We start from the raw sequence: 6,806 nt of genomic DNA, 5'->3' as shown, positions 1-6,806 counted from the left end.
TAAAATAATCGTGTTTGGTTTCATCTGTTTATCGCTCTGTTACTTTAAACAGAGTGAGTCCTTCCTTGTGGGAGTGGGTCTGATATAGTGAACTTATTTTAGATTATTGTGCATATTTTCCAGAGTATTGTGCAATTGTGATAATATATACACTTAAGCAGCACATAATTTGTTTATGCAAATTAATAAAGTGACTGAAGATTCTGGCAGGAGAAGACGAGGTTGTTGAGAACTTTCCATGCTGCCAAAGCAATTCCACCATTTATTGTTCTCTCCTGCTGAGATTGAGGGCAGTCTTGTGGCATCTGTACCACAGGTGATGGTAGAGGAACTCAAAAGATTTGCCCTTGTTCTAGCAGCAGATGCCATTTATCTAGTAGTTCAGAGGTTGAGAGATATGCTTTCCTCAGGGAAAGATGATATAACTGAGCTGGAGACGACACCTCAAAGTCATCTTCCTTGAATGCATAATATGGTTCATGACTTGTACAGCAAAACAAACTTGCCCCCTATGTCACTGTGGTTGACAAAGGTGTTGGTATGGGGAAGGCAATACATAAGATCACCTTCACAACTGCTGCAAATGATAAAATAATAATACACCACCCCTTTGTACGTGAGTTGTGATATCAAACATTCATAAAAGGATAGATCTTGCATTGTGATGGCATAAAGTTACTATTATGTTGATAAAATTAGTGGATCTGTGGATGCCTGTGTTCCACAAGCATCCACCAGTCTATATGCTCCAAATGGTCATCCATGATGCTTCAGTCAAGAAGACACTACACTGAAACAGCCAGTATTATAGACTATTTCATTTTGCCCCCAAATTATAAGCTATTATCACATTGTGAAAGAGGGGAAGCAGCTGAAGAAGCAGATAGCAGTGGGCCTTCCACAGGATATACTCTGTCGGGATGAAGTTAACACAATTCATTGGTGAGAGGGATTGGTAAAGCAGACTTTGTAAGTAAGGCTGGGACACCATGTCTAGACTTAGAATATGTTGTTCTTCAATATGTCTCCTAAGGCCATTAATTCCATGCTGTTCATCAAAGTGCTTAACTTAGTAAATTCTCTTCAGCACTAGATATAGAAATTCCTTTCACCTCTCTTCCAGCATTGGGAAAACTACTGGATTATTCAATGTGGGTTGCAGTGAAGGAGCATGGTGAGGATATCATAAAGCCTCCAGACCACTTTTCGAAAAGAAGATACAAGTGTTGGCTGGTGTAGAGAAATCTTCTTCAAATGGGTGCATGTGTGGGAACTTACCTTTTTCATCTATGCAGCAATGCAACTATAAACCTATCAGCACAATCTGGGAAAATCAAAATCAGTGGTAAGCAAAACAGCATTTTTTTCAGAGCACAGCCCTAACCCCTCTTCACTCCCATAGCATCAGCAGGCAGAGTCCATTAGGATCAAATAATGAAGTCCTCAACCTTTATCTTCCCTATGGAAAAAAATTGTGTTCTCCTTGGTTGATTTTAAAACACCTAACCAAAATTGACAATCTGAAGTATAGAAGTGTTGTCTTCTTGAGCACTGGGCAGGCCAAACCCAATTTTAGCAGGATCAGGTTCTCAAGGTCCTGAAATGATCTTCCAGTTAGCATTCCAAGATGGAGGGTATTCCAGGGCAGGCAATTTTTTTAACAGTTCCTTGGAACCCAAATTCTAGCAACTGACCCTTTCCTCCTGATATATCCCACATTGAGCATACAAATAATATGAATATACCTACTCCAATTCTGGGGTGCACAGTGCTGCTGCTCCCACTGCTATTTTGTTAGGAGGTTTCTTTGGTTTTCAGAGTTTTAAGATGGACTTAACATCTATTCAAACAGTGTTACCTTTCTGGGCCACTGTTCCAGCATTACTCTTGTAATTCAGATCTACTCCCAACCGCCTAAATAGTGGATCAAGGCTGAACAGTAGATAATCCTGAGCCAAACCTTTGCTGCTGCTTTCTGTTTGCTTGGGGCAGTTTTCAGTTTCAGAATTGCGTAAATGTGGGCAGGGCTAGCCTTTTTCTCTTTCCTTCTGAGAATAAATGTAAGGCTACAAATGTCCCCCCCCCATTTTTTTAAAAAGGTGGCAAGAGTTGTCTAGCACACCTACTCCTTCAACCATTGTTAAGTGCAGCCACTGAGCTCTGAAAGGCATGTTCTCCTTACATGCCAGGCTTCTTCCAGTGACTCCATTGTCCAATGTCCCATGAAAACTGCACTCATATAAATTGTTCAGAGTTTGGCCACTATCTGCAACAAAGTTATGGCAAAGTTGTTTTAGAAGGGCAATCCTTTTAACCTCTGAAATAAGCACTGTCAGAAGTTTACATCCCATGAAAACATGTCCTTGGAAATCTGCACTAATACCCTTAGGAAGTTTCTTTACCATATCTAAATATGGTATACCAAGCCTGGCAATCAAGAAAGGAAGTGTTTAGAGAATGAAAGAATAGACTCATATCTCCAAGATCTTGGTTTTGGAAAAATCTGGAAATTGACATAATTTGTCCTCCTCCTGCATATTCACAGAAAAAGGTAACCTTGGCAATCAGCCATGCTAGCTAAATTGCTAACCCAAAACAGCATATCAAAATAGGATGGTGAATCCTCAGTCTTAAAAACGTTTTTTTATTTATGTTTATTTTATTTTTAGTTGGAGTACGACACTTCTTGCATTGCTTTGATACATTCTTCATATAGAACCGTTGCTGGAAAATTTGGAGGTTGCTTTGCTGTTATTTCCTCCCCTCTGCTTCTTCTGTCTTAACAGTAGACTATTAGGAAACCTTTGCATTTTAATTATGATCAAACTATGAAAGCAATCTGGCTGAAATTTTACAAATGGAATGTCCCCCCCCAAGCTATGTTATCCTTATTAGAGCTATGTAAGCTTCAAATTCAATGAAGTTTCAATCAAAACACCGCAGTGAAATACATTTGCAAATCAAAGAGAACCAGTTTGATTAAGTGAATCAGATCAGATGGCTACAAAGCACTTTGCAGGTTTGATGACTTTCCTGCTTCTTCTGGGACTCTTATAAACAGCAGTGTCAACAAAAAAAACCTGCAATGATGCTAAAATTACAACATAGTAACGAGGACACTGTCACACAAACCCAGCCATTATGTACTTGCATTCCAATGTTTGATGCAATATCTCAGTTGCAACATTTGCTTTATGACACAAGACAAAATCCTATTTTGTCATTCCACCATCTACCCCATGGCTATAGGTGAAGTATTGTACTTCACCTGCAGACATGGAAGGCACTGAGAGAGGACTTAGAAGCGTGGTAGGCTAACACTAAACTGAGTAGCTTGCAATATCATTAATAATCTCCTTCAGGACTCTGCTTCTTGCAGTTCTTTGACAATAGTAAAACTGACATTGATGGGCAAAGAAATGCAACTGTTCCCTTAGCCCAACAGAAGCTACTCAGCTTAGTGTTAGCCGATTGCATTTCTCAGTCCTCTCTCAGCATCCTCCATATCTGCAGATGAAGCACAACAGCCATGGGGTAGATGGTGGAATGACAAGTGAAAATGCACTTTCTAAGCTCTTATCTTCATTAAGGAGACTGACCACTTGCCTTAACTTAATCTCTCTATTGGGCTAAGGCACAGGTCGACAACCTGTGGCTCTGGAGCCACATGTGGCTCTTTGAGCCTTCCCCTGTGGCTCCCAGCCTCCTCTGCCATTTGCAGAGAGAGACAGAGACAGAGAAAAAGAGAGGCACTTGCGCTTCCCTTCTCTCTCTCTCTCTCTCTCTCTCTCTCTCTCTCTCTCTCTCTCTCTCTCTCTCTCTCTCTCTCTGTGTGTGTGTGTGTGTGTGTGTGTGTGTGTGTGTGTGTGTGTGTAAAAAAGAAAGTGGCCTCACCCTGTTCGATGAGCTGACAAGCTTACTGGGCGGGGCTCCTGCCTTGGCTGCGTCTCTGCAGGAAGCAGAAAGCAGGAAGGACAGGAGAGAGCTAGCTAGCCCAGCTATGCCGACTCAGGAATTCTGGGAGTTGAAGTCCATGAATCATAAATGAGCCTAGGCTGCCTACCCATGAGCTAGCCCAATAAGAATGTGTGTCAGCTTGTTGGAGAACAGCTTGAAGCCAGCTTGCCAGGTAAGCAGAAGATCACAGAGAGGGAGAGAAAGAGATGGAGAGAGAGAAAGAGAAAGAGGGAGGGAGAGGAAAGAGAGAGGGAGAGGAAAGAGAGAAAGAGAGAGAGAAAGGGACAGGGACAGGGACAGGGAGGGAGAGAGAGAGGGAGAGAGAGGAAAGCGAGAGGGGGAGTGCAAGTACCTCTCTCTCTCTCTCTCTCTCTCTCTCTCTCTCTCTCTCTCTCTCTCTCTCTCTTACACACACACACATACACACTGAGTGGGGGAAGAGGACTGGCAGACCAAGGGCAGAAAGGGAGAGAGGGAGTGAGAGTGAGACAGAGACCCTTTTGACATCTAAAATGAAGATAACACTGCATATGTCCTTTTTTTACCTTTACCTTTACCTCCCAGTGTTTTGTTTTCAGTGGGAAATGGGTCCAAGTGGCTCTTTGAGTGTTTTGGGTTGCCTACCCTTGGGCTAAGGGAACAATTGCATTCTTCCAACCCAGCTGGAAGGACTTATTCAGCCCTCTAAACATGTCCACCCAGTATAAACTCTTAGGTAAATTCTTTCCTTAATTTCTATACAGGAGCGAGCAGTTTTACGTTTCTCAAAGATGAATGGCTAAGGACTAAAACTCACATTCACTGATCCACGTGTAGATTGATTCTTTTTTAAAGTAACAGAGCTATGAATTCCACTTTCTCTGTACCAGCCTCTGGAGCCTTTCAGCAAGCTACAGCCCTGTCTTAACTGAATCCTGTCCAAAAGAGGCAAAGCTTTGCCAATGTGTTCTACTCAATATGGCATCCTATCAAAACTAGCACTGAGGAGGTTTGCCAGCCAACTATACAAACCCTTCTGGCACCCCACAAAACATAGTAATTAGAGTCAGCAAAGCTACATCATTTCAGAAAGGGGACTCCATTGCCCTTCTTCAGTGTCATGCCTACTTGACGTACCATGTTTTCTGCTTTTACATTTCATAACATTTTACACTGAGTCTGCTAAATCAAATGTGTGCATTTCTAACATTGTGTAAACCACATAAAAAGAATAATCTCATCTTAGTTTAACACAAATAGGTCTCATTTTTCCATTGCCCAGATCAAAGCATAGTACTATAGTTCAGAATGAGAACTGTACCATCTTATAAATACCCAAAGGAGCAAGGCTTAAATGTGTTTTACATTCCTCAAAGTGTAGCTTTACATTAAGTGATTCTAGTTTATCTACACAACAAGCCCGCTATGAGGTAGATTAAACCTAAACAAAGAGACTTCATAGCCGAGTAAAGACTGGAAAAAGGCTTTAAGATGTTGCAGACAAGTGCTATGTTCACACTTCCCCAAGTGATCCAAAGCACCTTTGGGGGACTGATTCTTATCCACTGTGCAGCCCTATTGATCAGAAGAAAAGGTTGGCTTTTTCGATCCCTTTTTCTTAGAAACTTTTCTTTTTAGCATTTCCCCATTCTTGGGATTTGCTTGCTCCTGGTCCATAGGTGGGATGACTTTGGCTACTTAAGCAACATCATTCCTAATCGAAACACTGGAAAAAGAAGGAATGATAAAATATATATTTTCCCTTTCTCTTAAAGTGTATGAGTGAAGAAGGAAGTTTAATCTGCATTCATGATTGCAAATACAGAAGCAGCGGGTGGTAATTTTTCCAGGTTAATAATTTATATCACGGCCACCTAGTGGAGTTTGCTTCCTTCTAGAATATTTCTGGCAGTCCAAGAAGAGGAAAATGCTGTTATATGTTTGGGTGCAGGGTTATTATTCTGCCTTTTTGGTCAATTATAAAGATAGAAACATGGAGAGGTCTTCTTATTCCCTGTTCCTCTCTTCTTCCCTTTCCTAAAAATCAGGAAACACCACCTTCATTCCAGTAAACAAGAGATGTAGTGATTTAAAAAAAAAAACCCTGCACCACTTCAAACAGCCAAGAAATTGCTAATTATGGAGGAGCAAACAGTTACAGAAGCTCATGCAGAGCCAGCACAGAGGCTTATGAATCTTAATGTTCCTCCATGAAGAATAATTCCCTGTAAAAGAAAAATCAGAAGGTGGGTAGAGGAATTGTGGCCTTTTTAACCATGTAGCTATATGTCCACAGTGCGAAGGACTGTCCAGTCCAGGCCTAGATTACAGAACTTTATTGAGAGTTGAGAGTAGGAACCTTTAAAATACTTATCAACAGGGCTTTTTTTTGTCATAGAATGCCCAGAACGGAGTTCTGGCACCTTTTTTGGATGGAACCTTGTAGGGTAGGCAAGGCGGGTTGTATGATGTATGTGAGTTCCGGCACCTTTTTTTTTTTTTTTTTTAACAAAAAAAGCACTGCTTATCAAGAATAGCAACCTGGACATCAGAATAAGATATAGTTCACATCGTTACAAGCATGCACCATTTCAAGTACTGTATGGCAATTCTGTCTGAATGGATGTGCAGTTTTTTTTACAATGTGTCTATTTTTTTTCTTTTTTCCCCATTTTTAGTGATGTGTAAACAGCCATCCTGTGAGGGACAGTGTGGTGTAGCAGTTAAGGACCAGGCTAGAAACCCGTGAATTTTAGTACCACTTTAGGCAACCAAGTCAGTTGGGTGACTTTGAGGAAGTCATGTGTTTCAGCCCTAGGAAAGGAGGTAATGCAAACCGCTTCTGAAAAACCTTGCCAATAAAACTGCAG

Source organism: Protobothrops mucrosquamatus, unplaced genomic scaffold (genome assembly GCF_001527695.2).
Source record: "Protobothrops mucrosquamatus isolate PMUCROS unplaced genomic scaffold, P.Mucros_1.0 scaffold569, whole genome shotgun sequence".
NCBI lineage: Eukaryota > Metazoa > Chordata > Lepidosauria > Squamata > Viperidae > Protobothrops > Protobothrops mucrosquamatus.
This window is presented reverse-complemented; position numbering follows the sequence as displayed.